The sequence below is a fragment of the Elephantulus edwardii genome, unplaced genomic scaffold (assembly GCF_000299155.1).
Source record: "Elephantulus edwardii isolate Elephantulus edwardi_28Jun2011 unplaced genomic scaffold, EleEdw1.0 scaffold00024, whole genome shotgun sequence".
NCBI lineage: Eukaryota > Metazoa > Chordata > Mammalia > Macroscelidea > Macroscelididae > Elephantulus > Elephantulus edwardii.
Window position 1 is genome coordinate 17,926,662 of NW_006399774.1, and position 13,627 is coordinate 17,940,288.

A 13,627-nucleotide genomic window follows, 5' to 3' on the forward strand; every position below is an offset into this window, starting at 1 on the left:
TGTGTTCCAGAAATATGGGAGAGGCTAGGGATGCGGATACTTTGGCATGCATAATTGAAAGCATTTCTTTCTAAATATGTTTTCCTTTGAATGTGTCTGCGTTGGAATGGGAAGCTAACTGTGGGCTGTTAACTGAGAGGTCAGCTGTTCAGAGTCACCAGCTGCTCGGTGGGCAAATGATAGGGCAGTCTGCGTCCATGGCACTCTGAAGCTTTGGGAACCTGTGGGGCAGATCTGTGCAGTCCTGTAAGGGTGCCAGGAGGCAGAAGGGACTGGATTCAGTGCATTGGCTTATGTTCTTTCTAGAGCTGTGTGGAAAAGGCTCAGATTTAGTTCACATGGGGTCAAGGAAATGTGCAAAAGCATCAGGCCATAGTACCCTTGTGTACTGGGAGGGGTCTGGTGTTGATCTTAGCCCACTGTCGAGCTCTGGTCTATAAGTCTCTTGCTGAGAGCAGCTGCTTGTCCTGTGCTGCTTCTGTCCAGTTCTCAGTACTTCTACACTGCCTTGTGTCGCACAGTCCTGCCTGACTGCCACTTCCTTCAACCCTCTGAGGTCGTGTTGACTTCTCAGCTCTGAGAACAGGTGAGGTCTCTTCTTCGTGCTGGGACCGGTGACTAGCTGTGCCCTCGTGTGCTGCTGGGCTGTGGCTTGTCGTTAGGATTGGAGTGTAAATGTCCCTTCAGGGAGGGTGTCTCTTTTTTCCCCCAGACGCTGTCTAGTTAATCACTGCTTTCTACACTTGCTTGTAGTACCTTGTGTTTTTCTTGTTTCTGGGCTTAGTTTTCTCTCTGCCCCACGACAGTGTCATGTACTTAGCACCAGGAGCCTTATCTGTGGCCCATTGCTCCCTCCTCTGGTGCACATGACTGTGGCATGAAATACGCGTTCATTCTCATTACTGAGTTATAAAGGAAAACTGCTGGCTGTTCCTTAGGTTTTTAGGGGCTTTTTCAGAAACAGCTAACCTCCATAGGTGTTACCGTATGTGTCACCAAAGCTGTAAGGCCGTTGGAGATTGATTGTGTGGACATGGGAAATAAATGCCTCCATGGGTCAGACTTTAGCTTTCACAGACTATCTTTCCAGGATAATTTAGAAAATAATAATAATGTGTGCTTGACACATGTCCATAAAATAAAGCACATTCCCGTTGAGCACTTTGTGTAACGTTAGTGATGTTGTCCACACTCCTGAGTTTGGTCGCGTTCTTGTCATTTTTGTGCCAGCACTTCCTGTCCTGTTCTCTCGTGTCCCATGCTCCCACCTGCTGCCTATTGTTCAGGTCACGAGGAAAGGGTGCAGTTCCTCAGGTGCTTTTAGGGGATAGTTCTGGGTGGAGAGAGCGCCTTAGGGTGGTGGCCTCAGAAATTGGTCCTTGTCCCTGTAGGTCCAGAGCTCTGGATTCTAGGGAATTTTTGGTTGCGTTCCATGTTGTCCCTCTTCTGCTGGAGTTTGTGCATTTTGAGCCTGTGGTAGCTGGGCACCATCCAGCTTTTCAGCTCTCTAGCCGTGGTGACAGTCTTGTCCAGTACAGCATTTTTCAGTTTTTTTATCTACTCAGAATGTGTTTAGGCACAAATATACAAGCAGTTCTGGGAGAAAGAAAGCGAGAAGAGGGGGTTGTTAGGTACTTCATAGCAAAAAGAATAAAAGGACTAGCTGGAAAAGAAACTGTGATCCAGTGGAGAGTAAGGCCTCTTGGGGCCTCCACAGTGGACTTTGGAGAAGGACCCTCTGGACACTTTGCCCAGGTTTTATGTTCGTGCTTCAGATTTTCAGAGGGGAGAATATGCCTGACCTCCCGTCAGCACACTCCGGCGGACCCTCCCTGCCACGGGCCTCCTGGGTTACACGTCTGCTGTTTGGTGTCCTGGCAGCCACATAAGGGTCCTCCTTCTCTGCCTGATGATACCCTGCCGGGATCAAGGTCCAGCGACATAAATTGTCCCAGAATGTTCCAGACCTGAGCCCTTCTAGAGATAACCTTGATCTCTTCGGCAGATCCTACACAGTGAAGCACTGCTTATCCTGCATGATTTGTGAGATGCGTGTGTCACGGTGTTTTAAACCAGTGGGAAGAGCCTGGCGGCCTCGCCCTGGTGCCCCTGTGACTCGCTGCTGTGGCGGGTACTGCTGCTGCCGGATTTGATGGCACAGCACCCTCAAAGCCTGTCCTTCTCTGGAGGTAGCCCCTGGCCCTGCCGTCACTATCGCTCTGGAGAACTTGATGCTGGGGACCTTGGACTCTGAAGAAGCTCTGACTTGGTGAGGTCAAGATTGTGGGAGTGAGACCTTTGAGGGGTGCAGAGCGTACTCAGGTTTGAGGGGCATTACTCTAGATAAATGCGGTTTTTATTCCCAGAAGAAGCAGGCAGATAGGCAAGCATATCTGTGGTCACTGTCCTGTTCTCCCAGAACCAGGCAGAATGGTTACCGACACACAGTCTCTACTCTCAAGAGGGTGACACGTGTGTGTGTGTGTGTGTGTGTGTGAGAGAGAGAGAGAGAGAGAGAATGCGCACGCGCGCGAATTGAAGAGACTGAGGTTGAATGGTCAGGGAAAGACTCATAACATGGTGAAGCAGAGGGGTGAGGCAAATGGGGCGGGAGGTGGGGCACGTGCAGTGGATGATGGGCAGGGCTGTGGTCCTCCTGAGGCCAGTTGGCGCGAGTGCATGCTGGCAGGTGTGCGGTCAGGTGAGGAGGCCCACTGCCAAGGCTTACGCAAGGCTGAAGGCCTCAGGAGGTCTTTGGCTGTGGCTGTACACGCAGGGGGACACCATTGTGGTGTTCTGAGCATTCAGCCCAGGTCAGTTGGACTTGAGATCATTGATCCTGGCTGCTAATGCAGGGCCTGGGCTGTGGGCAGTGTGAGGGGGGCTCCCACAGGGTGATTTGAACAGGGTTGGAAGAGTGTTGCCTGCTGAGAAGGTGGAGCCCGTCAGATTTGCCCTGGGGCTGGATCCGAGTGTGAGAGAGCGAGCGGACTCAGTGTCTTTGTGTTGACAGCGTGGCTTCTTGAAATGACGGCATGAACGGCTGCTTACTGAGATGGGAGCAGATTTAGGAGAAGCTGCTGGCAGTGCTGTCGGATCCAGATGTGGAGAGGCGAAGGCACGGTGGCAAAGAGGAGTTCTGGGTGCCTCCTCCGCTGCCCAGATGATGCATTAATAAAGATTTCCAGATGACTAGTTATAATTCACAGCAGGACAGAGACACCTAGAAAATAACCTGGTTCTCCAGGTTATTTTTAATAAAAAAATAAACATACCTTGGCAGAATTGAAGTCTTCACAGAGTTTGGATTTTCCTTGAGGTTATTGAGACATGTCAGCGAGGCTGGCTGATCATACCCCTGTTTTGTGACTTTGGCCCTCTTGAGTCTTCTCTGAGGTGGAGAGGAGCAGGCGGTTGTCCAAGAAACTGTTAACACTTAGATTGCAGCAAACTGCCAGCCCAGGGGGAAGGGATGCCAGGCAAGAGAGCTGGACAGAAGATTTAAAAGGCAACTTGAGAAGAAACAGTACAGCAGTGAAGTGGGAAGAACAAGCTCAGCATTACTCAAGTCAAAAACGAAAGAATCATTTCAGGCCTCCCGTTCTAGTATCAAAGGGATCTGTGTGCAGAATCTTGAATCGAGCAGGAAGGATGAGACCGTTATTGTGCCAGAAAGAATTAGTTGATTCTTAACTGCATCAGGAAATAGCATATGATCAAGAGCCAGTCGTTCCAGAGGAAGAGGTCACAGTGGCAACTAAAGATACTGGCAAAAGATAAAACCCCGGGAATTATGGAATACCACCAGGTAAGGAATTTGAGCACTGTTCCCCCTCATCTGTGCCAAGAAATTTGGAATACAGCTTCTGGGCCAAGGGATTGGAAGAGATACATATTTGTTCTCCATTCAAAAAATAAGTGATCCAGCAGACTGTATAAATTATTGAATAATATCATTAATATCATGTGCAAGTGAAACCTTGCTGAAGATTATTAAAAAATAATTTGGAGCAGTACTTCGACAGGGAACTTCCAGAAAATCAAGCTGGATTCTGAAAAGGCTCTGGGACAAGGGATATTATTACTGATGTCATATCTGAGCTGAAAGCAGAGAATATCAGAAAGGTGTTTACTTGTGTTTTGTTGATTATGCAATTATGATGCTCTGGATCATAGCAAATTATGGATGACATTGAAAATAATGAGAATCCCAGAACTAATTTTGCTCATCCAAAGTCAGTACATAGACCAAGAAATTGTCCAAACAACAAAAGAACACTGCATGGTTTAAAATCAGTAAGAGGGTGTGTCATGGATATATCCTTTCTCCACTCTTAGTCATTTTGCATGTTGAACATATAATTTGGGAAGCTGGTCTTTATTAAGGTTAATGTGGCATCAGGATCAGAGGAAAACTCATCAACAGTCTGCTCTATGCAGATGATACAGTCTTGTTTGCAGAAGTGAATAGGACTTGAAACACTTGTTGCAAAGGATCCAAGACAACACCCTTCCATGTGGATTACATCTCCACACCAAGAAAACAAAACTCTTCACCACTAGGCCAACATCATGATTGGTAGAGATAAGATGAAGTTGTCATTGGTTTTTTTCCACTTGGATCCACAATCAACACCCAGAAAATCAAAACATGTATTGCCTTGAGGAAATCTGTCAAGGATCTTACCACACTGCTAAAGAGGAAGGATGCCAGTTTAAAGACTAAGGTGTACCTGATCCAAACTATGGTCTTTGCTGTTGCTGCCTTTGCATCTGAAACTTGGGTAGTGCTTAAGGATGACAGAAAAATCCTCTGTAACTTTGATGTCTCTGTTCCCTGATCCACCAGAGAGTGGTAGATGGTTGGCGGTTGTTGTGTTCGTGAAAGAGCAAGAGCTTCATTCTCAAAGGAGCCCTTGAATTTTGGTGAAGTCCTTCAGGGCTAGTTATGCTGCTCCTATTTTCCTAAAATGTAGACATGAGGAAAAGGTACTGGTTGTGTCTTGGCCGTCAGTCTGGAAGTTAAGCCGTCTGTGATTGAGGACTTGTTCGGCTCAGTGGGCATCTTCTGAGAGGTGTAGAGTGTGTGTGCTGGGAGACCTTAGTGAGACAAGGCTGTACTCATTTGCCTAGTTATCAGTATAAGGTTTGAGAAACTCTGGGGCTCTGCTTGAGTGGCAGAGGCCGTTCCAGGCTGGCCTGGCTAGGGGGACATGGCTGAAGGACTTGATTAGGGTCTCATGTGATGGTGCCCACTCAGGTGAGATTCTCAGGGATTTCACAGGACTCTTAAGTGATTTCATAATGTTGGGGATTTTTAGATTTGATTATTTTATTGGTATTTTAAGTCAGGTTTACAGAAAGCTTGGGTTTCCCTTTATTCATTGTTGCACATTTTCTTCCCCACCACCCCTAACATCACTGCCAGTTCACTTTTCTCTTTCCCTCATCTGTTTCATTGCGGTGTTCATTATTTATCCCCTCCTTTCTTAGTTTCTCCCCAACCCCCGTATCAGTCTTGTTTTATTACAGTGGCATTATGCAGCATTTGTCCTTTTGTGACTGAGATATTTCATTCAGCTTAATGTCCTCCAGGGTCACCCATTTGTATAATATTTCATGAGTTCCTTGTTTTTCAGTGCTGCATAGTATTGCATGTGACTATACCACAGCTTGTCTGTCCATTCATTTGTTGAAGGGCATTTTGGTTGCTTCCATCTCTTTGCTGTTCTGAACAACGCAGCAGTAACATGGGTGTGCATTTATCTACTTGGGTGGCAGTTGTGCTTTCTTTGGCGTATATTCCCAGTAGTGGAATTGCTGGGTCAAATGGTATTTTTCTATTTCCAACTTCTTGAGAAAGCGCCAGTATCATGGTTGCACCATTTTACATTCCCACCAATAACTGGAACCAGTAAGGGTTCTAATTTCTCCACAACCTCACCAGGATTTGTTGTTTGCTGCTCTGTTGAACTTTGCTATTCTGACTGGGGCGAGACAATATCTCAGAGTTGTTTTGATTTGCATTTGATTGACCAATTATTTTTTCCTCAGTCTGTGGCTTTCTTTTTTACCCTGTTGGGGAAGTTTTTTGATGTGCACAGTGATTTGATTCTTAGAAGATCCCATTCATCTATTTTATCCTCTCCTCCTTGTATGATTTCATGTTTTTAAAATGGATTTTAATTTTTAATTATAGTCTTCAAGGGTTTCTCCTGGGTCAGGCCAGCATGATACCATGGTTGTCAAAGGTTGTAAAATGAAATAAAGCCTTTTAACTATTTCCCCAGTTTGTAGAGTTCCATGCCGATGACTGGGTGTGGTGCAGGCCTGTGCTAATGGAGTGGGAGTTCTTGTTCAAGTTCACCTTTCCTGGTTTGCAGGAAACAGAGCTTGAGTTCATTTGGGTGTTAAGGTGGACAACTCTGAATGGGCGGCTGAGATGGTGCATGCGCTGGGGCAGGAGGGGACAGGTGTCTCTCCGTGTGGTTACTTTTTGTGCTTGACTGCTGTCACTTTCCCGCTAGGCTGAGGGAATGAATCCTGTATCTCCTTATCAACTGCTTTTGTTCTTCCAAATGAAAAATGCACCTTAAACCAAAATGTAATAATCTGTCAGCCTCCTTTTATTAATACTGAGGTGAGAATGTGCTTTCACCTAGATTTGATGATGGCTGGAAAGAAAATGTTTTCAAAGTCAGGTCTGTGTATCTCGTGTTCATAGTTGATATGAGAGACTAATTAGCGTTTATGCATGTATACATACACGGGGACACACACTCTCAAGCACCTACTAAAAACAGCCTCCTTAGACCACCGCGATTAGGTGGTCCTGCGTAACAATCACAGGAGGAGATTGTCAGTCCTTCTCCGGGAGCAGCTGGTAGATTTGAACCATGTTCCTTTGGGATTGCAGGGCAGCTTCTCCGGGAGCAGCTGGTAGATTTGAACCATGTTCCTTTGGGATTGCAGGGCAGCTTCTCACCACTAGCCATTAGAGCTGTCTTTATATGTAATAGTTCCTTAAAAGGAACTAATGTTTAGAGAACCATATTAAAAAATGGAATTAGTATTTGTTTCCCAGGTATAATTGAGGCAGAAAGTTTGTCCATGATTCATCTTGTTCATAAAGGATTCATTGAGAACTGCTCTGTTAAATAATTGTTACAAAGGACTTAACAAACAATTGAATACTGAGTACATGTGTCCTGTGCCCAAGATTGTCATGAAAATGAGAAATGAGAGTCCTATAAAAATTGGAGATGTCTTGCCTTTTGTAAGGCAGGCCCGTCAGGGTGGCATTGACTTTGACACCTGGATATCCCATGGGTGTCAGAGTATGATTACTTTCAACAGCTGGTTTCTATAAGTGGATCACCGGGGCTTTTCTTCTGAGGTTCCTTATGTGGACTTGAACTTCTAACCTTTTGGTTGACAGCCCCGCTCTTATCTGTTTGCAGCATCACCTTGTCTTCTCTGACAAGGTGCTGTCCGTGTTCCAGAAGCATTAAGGTGTTTGTGGTGGACATTTAAGGAGCACAGGTACACACCTGTTGTCGGCCTGAGACGGTCATTTCTCTTAGCATAATGGAGTGGGGCCACTGCAGAAGGAAACCTGCCCAGCCCTCACCTTGTCTTGTCTCCCTGCACCTGGGTCCGCACGTGGAATCCTGGGGAGCAGTGGAACCTTTACATCTTGGTTTGACCACTGTTTTTGTTGTTGTTGGGGGCCATCAAGTGCAAGGTGACTCATAGTGACCCCGTGAAGAACTGATGGACGTTGCCCTGTCCCGTGCCATCCCCAGAGTTTCCACTGTTCTTGTTAGATGCTGGCCTGCCGACTGTGACATAGCGACCCTGTGAACAACTGATGGACGTGGCCTGTCCTGTGCTATCCTCCTTTTCTCTGTCCTGCTCAAGCCCACTGAAGCAGAGCTCGTCATTCAGGCTCGTGGAGATCTTCTTCCCTTTCTCTGGCTCTCTACTTTTCCCAGCATGATGTCCTTTCCCAAGGACTGACTCCAGACAGCGTGCCCAGAGGGAGTGGGACAGCGCTTTACTGTTCTTGGCTTTGCAGAGCCCCCAGGTTGCACTTCCTCCGAGATAGGTTGGTTTGTGTGTGGCAGTCCATGATACATTCGGTATTTCCCCCCAACGCCACAGGCCAAAGCAGTAATTCTTCTTCTGTCTTCTTTCTCTATTGTCCAACTTGTAGATGAATAGGAAGTAATGGAAAATACCATGGCTTGAATCAGACACACTTAGTAACTTCACTTGTCTTGTGTGACTTGACTCATCATTTATGACTTTTCATTTGATTTTGTTCCAGCGAAAACGACATTAGTTTTTGACAGCACCTGCCATAGATCTCCTCCCACTAGTTTGGAACCAGAGTTAGTCCTTCGAAAACGTAACGAGCTCAGCCCTTTAACAGCTGGGTTCGTTGCCCCTCCTGGCTGACCTGACCCTTCAGGCAGGCCATTTCCGAGGCTGTAAATTACCCAGGAGGAGACTGGCCTTTCTTTCTCCGGGCTGCTGGTGGCTTCCTCTTGTCAGCATGACCCCCACTGACTGTGCCCCACAGCTCTTAGCCGTTTGCACCACCGGGACTCATGCTTCCGTGGGCGCCGGGCTTGGCCTCTGAGCATAATCGCTGGACATAGGGAGGTGAAATGACATAATCCTGATTGTCATGTGCTACTGCTGTGACCCCCCCAGGCTTGCAGTAATGCTGAACTGAGGCAGTGGGGGTCAAAATGAAGAAAGCGATGCTTCCGTAATGAACGCCCTAAGATTTCCTGCTATTTCTCGAGGCTGAGAATGGGTCTCGGTGGGGGTGGTGTCTAACAGAGACTAGAAAGTCGAGGAGGAGGAGGGGAAGGTTTGAGGAGGAGTATTAGGTGGTCAGCATGCTCTCTTATCATGTCATGATTAAAAGGCCAGGAAGTGGAGTTGGTCCTGAGAATGAAGGACCATGAAGCCAGGGCAGTATAAACGACGACTCTCAGAAGGTCAGATAGGACTGGGAATAGCAGGTCACAGGAGCCGCGTGGACACTTGGAGGTGGGACAGAGGCCCTTCATATTTATACAGCAAAACTTGACAGTCAAAGCGTGTCTTCAGGGCATCTCCCACACGATCCCTCACCTCCCTGTGAGGCCGGCTCTCCTCCCAGGGCTGTTCTGTCCACTCGCTCGGAGGGATTCTGTTTGGTCCTGATCATTCTTGGAAACGGTTCACTTAGGGTAGAGAGGATGCAGCCAGGGATTGTTAAGACGTGAAGAAGGGAAGGGGCAGTGGCGAGAAGGCAGGATGGCCGCCCTTGAGCACTGTAGGAGTGGTGGGTTTGGGAGGCACACGAGAAAGAGATGTTGGAAAACCTTGTGACCCCTGACTTGAGTCTGAAAAGCGTCTGTGAACTTTGTACGAAAGTGATGGGGGTCAGCGCTGTCCACGTTAGATGATGGGGTGCACGGGGACCGTCCACAGCTGCACATGCAGTGTCCAAAGCCTGAAGAAGGTGAGGGCCTGCCCCGAACGAGTGAGTGAGCGGGGACCGCAGGTCCGTTCTAACCCCTGTACTCCACTCGATGACACAGTTAGGACTGGGACATCACCCCTCAGAAGCTAACGACACAGCGTCCTGCTGGTGATCACAGCTCTCCACTGCCACGTGTGATGGACGCCAGTCACTGTTCACAACCTAGGGTATTGAAGTGGCTCTCTGACGTTTATCCTGTGAGATCATATCATCGGAGAGTTATCCTGGGAGATCCTACTGATCTGTTGAAGACGTATGTAATGTCTAAGCCACCTGTATTTTTCTACACTGTGGAAACAGCTTTAGTGATGGAATTTGTGACTATGGCAGTGAGAAAAAAATCACAGTGGGCTTTATGCAGACACTAAAATGCTAGCTTTCTGGAACTGTGTCTCCTGTGAGGCTCTGTGGGTTTAAGGGGCGAAGAGCTGGTGAGCGCTGTATTCCCCAAGTGCAGGTGAGGGCCAGTGGGACTGTCTGCAGTCTGACACGGGTCCAGGAGGGGTGGGTGAGGGCTGCTGGGAAGAGAGGCCGTGTGTGCACAGTATTGTTAGCCACCCTGCCAGGTCACGTGGACAGCAGCAGCAAGGATTGGGTTTCTTTAAAGGGCACGGTCTGTCCACTGTTGTCATTTCTTTGGGTCATGGAAGCCTTGTTGGCCTTCATGTTTTTATTTCCATTCCTCAGGTGGATTTCTTTTTGTTATTTAGCTTCTAGAAGGGAAGTCATGTATTTATTCCCTTGGGTTACTTGTAAATGGTTCCAGTCAGTGTTAGCCATACTCACAGAACGAAGGGTTGCCCCCGGTGCTTCCTTGCTGGGTACTGGGAAGTCCAGACTCCAGTTCTCATGCCATAGGATTGGCATTTTACTTATAGCTGGTTACTGCTATTTCACCTAGCTGCTGGTGTTAATGCCTTTTGTTCCATAACCGTGGTGTTCCACCACCAGCTCATTTATCTAAAGGCTGATGGGTGAGTAGCTTTGCCACATGGCCCTGTAATAGTCGCTTGTAGTAGAAACAGGACACCTGTGTGTGTGGACCTGAGATGATTCAGAATGCTCGTTTTGCCTTTCTACTTTCAGAAACAGCACTGTACTGCTAAGTGGTCAAGTCTATTCTCTCATCTGACACACTTGGCCTAAGATAGGTTCAACTTGGTCACCAAGAATATGTTGTTTGTTGGTACGTGCTGTCGAGTCGTTTGTGACTCATAGCGACCCTATGTACAACAGCCCTAAACCCTGCTCTATCCTATGCCAATCGCACTGCCTCTGACACACCTGCCCCCATTACTCCAGTCACTGAATCAGTCCATTTCATCCAGGGTCTTCCTCTCCAAGAACTGGTCCCTCCTTGCAGTATGTCCAGAATATGTCAGATGAAGCTTCAGAATTCTTGCCTCCAAGGAGTAGCCTGGTCTCACCCTCTCCAGGATGAACCTGTTCTCCTAGCAGTCCATGGTATATATTCAGTACTCTTCTCCAGCACCAGAGCTCAAAGGCATCAACTCTCCTATCATCCTTAGTCAATTGTCCAGCTCTCTGATGCATAGCAAGTAATGGCAAAGACCATGATCTGTATAAAGTGCACCTTGGTCTCCAGACTAACATCATTGCTCCTCAGTACCTTGTAGGTGGCCCAATTATTTATCTCCAGTCTAAGGAAAACTGACCTGACAAAACATGCACGCATACATGTGTCTTCTGCTCCGTAACTTGACCTGACAGTGACATCCTGTCAGGTCTGTAAGGTTGCTAACCAGAAACACCTTAGACATTGTCTATATAGCATTTAAAGACCGAGTCTTCATCTGCTATGTATAAACCAGTCCACAGGTGGGCATGTCCTTTCCAAGCTGACTTTGCCACAGTTGAAGCAGTGACCTCATGGACACCATGTAAGAGTGTCCCACAGAAATGCTTGTGCGGCTCCGCTGTTTTGTTGGGGACTAGCTTTGATGTAGCACACGAGGGTTTTTATTCGATTGTACAACTGTTGGAAGGTTAAGGGAAAGATTTGTCTTATTTTCATTTTGTCATTGGAAGAAATCTCATTTCTTTTTAAACTGAAGTGAGCACTGGATGTGGGCTGTTATTAAACCTCTTTCTCAGAAAATGACTGTGCCACACGGCAGAATAGTAATTGTGAGGTGCAGGAGAGAGGTCTGTGCTTAAACTGGGGGTTAATGAGAGTGTGTGTGTGTTTCTTTTTTTTTTTTTTTTTTTTTTTTTTTTGGCCTTCAGAGTTGCACTTAGCTCAGGCTGTTTGAAATGATTTTCTTTGAAAGTGTTGTGACATTGTTTTAATTGAATGAAGCTGCAGAACTGGCATGATAAATCAACACAGAATGAATTTTAATGCAAGGCAAACGATATTAACTTGGAAATTGGTTGCAGTAGACACAGCAGCTGCTGTGATTAATTTTTTTCCATTCTCCACTCACGTTTTGAGAAGGATGACCTTGACAGTGTGAGTTGTGTCAATGTCCCTGTCGGAGGGTCCCTTTAGCACCCTTGAGCCGGCTCAGAGTGCTGTAGAGGTTGGTCCATATTTAAGGTCAAAACATTGTGTTGGGAGGTCTGATGTTTTGGTACTGACTGGTGGAAAAGTATTCTTTATTTAGCAACAGTAATTGTGAGCTTTGATTAGCTCTAGAGGAACCCTTTTTCTGTATATTCTTGATGCAGTAGTTCCAACAAAGAGGTTTTATGCTCTGGAAAAGTTTTGCTTTTTTTGTGTGTGTTTTTTTTTTTTAAAAAAAAAAAAGAACCGACACAGTTACCCTTGATTCAGGCCTGAGGTCTGGTAGCCTCGTGTGTCAGCCAACAGCAAGATTCGTGGCATTGTCTCTTTGAGACTATGGTGCACCTGATTCAGGCCACGGTCTTTGCAGTCACTTCCGGTGCACCTGTGGGCTGAACAGTGAATAAAGATGACAGAAGAAGAACTGATGCCTTTGTGCGGTGGTGTTGGGGAATTAGCACTGAATGGACTGATTAAAGAACGAACAAGGATGTCTTGGAGAAAGTGCTGCCAGGGTGCTCCTTGAAGGCAAAGGTGACATACTTCAGACATGTTGCCAGGACATCATGCTTGGACAGGTGGGGATGGCAGATGAGAGGGCGACCCTCGAGCACGTGCAGTGACTGCTGCAGTGGACGCTTGTGTCTCAGGGAGTATGAAGATGGTACAGGATAGGACACCTAACAACCATAATAGCATAGAAGGATCTTCACCTACACCATAATAAAGTGTCTGTTACTTTGTTGTGTACTACCAGGTCGGAATGGACCCATAGCTGTCTCTCTGGTGGGTTTCCAAATGTAGTTAATCGCACAGGACGAGATTTCCCTTTCTTCTCCAGGTGAAGCAGCTAGTGGACGCGAACCCCGTGCCTTTATGATTGCAACACAGCTTCCTGCCACTAGGTCATGAGAGCTCTGATAACACAGAAATGCGTATCAAATCTTGTAGGATGCGGCTAAAGCCAGACTACATAGAATAATTAAAATCATGAGTTTAGTTTTTTATGAAAAAAAGAATGCTTCCCTAAGTAGTATCCTTTACAATAAATTGGGAAAAGAATAGGAGATTAAGCCCAGTGGAAGTAGAAGGAAGGGTGAAAATAAATTTGGTTAAGAACAGAAATCAATGAAAGAAAAAACCTGGAGATTTTGTGTACCAGCTAGCTGTTTCCGTACAATAAACACTGAAGACATGCAGCATGCAGCAACCCCGTGTCTGTAGCGCCCCACGCCAGCTGGGGTCCTGGCTGGGCTCACTCTCAGCCGTGGGTGAGATGAGGGGCGCTCCACTCTTGAGGGTGATACATGGCATTGCAGAGGAGCCAGAGTGCCCGGCGGTGCTGTGCTTTAGGCTTTCTGCTTCTGACCAGGAGGTCTGCACCCCACGCCCACCCACTGCTCTGCAGGGCAACCACCCGACGGGCTGCTTTCCTGAGGACCTGCAGCCTCAAGCCCGCATGGGCCACTTCTGCTCGATCCTACTGGGTCACCATAGACTGGACAGCAGTGGGGAACGAGTCCTAGTGGCACAGTGACTAAAACCTTGCTAATTATTCC

General features: G+C 47.0%; 1 protein-coding gene across 1 annotated transcript in view; it reads left to right on the forward strand.

Annotated features, from left to right (window-relative positions):
* QKI (QKI, KH domain containing, RNA binding) overlaps nucleotides 1–13,627 on the forward strand; it is a 107,724-nt gene that overhangs the window by 252 nt on the left and 93,845 nt on the right. The gene's annotated exons all lie outside the window — the stretch shown is intronic.